We start from the raw sequence: 418 nt of genomic DNA on the forward strand, positions 1-418 counted from the left end.
ACAAAACAAAATCTGGTGTTACTTTCTTATTTGTTCAACCCATGTAGCTTGAAATGTGACCATTTTTGTTTCTTTCCTCCCTAAAGAACCTGACAAACCCATCAAGAAAATTCCAGCTGGTGCCATTTCGATATTTCCAGGTAAGGGCTACCTGCTAGCATAGTACCGTATGTCCTTCTCACGTGTGCTAAAGCTCTTAAATGGACAGAATTTTTGGTTTCCTTGAACACAGACAACAACCTCTTCAGTCCAATGGGTGACTATATGGCGGGCAGAGAGAATGGAGCGCAAAGCAGCAAATCCCAAGTCACCCCTAAACCGGCCCCCGTCAGCGGGGGGCTGTTTGATGAGGAGGAGGATGAAGACGATGACTTCTTCAGTGGTAAAAGCCTGAAAAAATCTTCTTCCGGTGAGTGTG

General features: G+C 45.2%; 1 long non-coding RNA gene across 1 annotated transcript; it reads left to right on the forward strand.

Annotated features, from left to right (window-relative positions):
• Positions 1 to 51: 51 nt before the first annotated feature.
• On the forward strand, positions 52 to 286 carry LOC109508656 (uncharacterized). The gene is made up of 2 exons (XR_002166722.1): positions 52 to 140; positions 233 to 286. It is a non-coding gene; the product is annotated as an uncharacterized LOC109508656 (long non-coding RNA).
• Positions 287 to 418: the final 132 nt, after the last annotated feature.

This window comes from Hippocampus comes, unplaced genomic scaffold (genome assembly GCF_001891065.2).
Source record: "Hippocampus comes isolate QL1 unplaced genomic scaffold, H_comes_QL1_v1.1 C16426333, whole genome shotgun sequence".
NCBI lineage: Eukaryota > Metazoa > Chordata > Actinopteri > Syngnathiformes > Syngnathidae > Hippocampus > Hippocampus comes.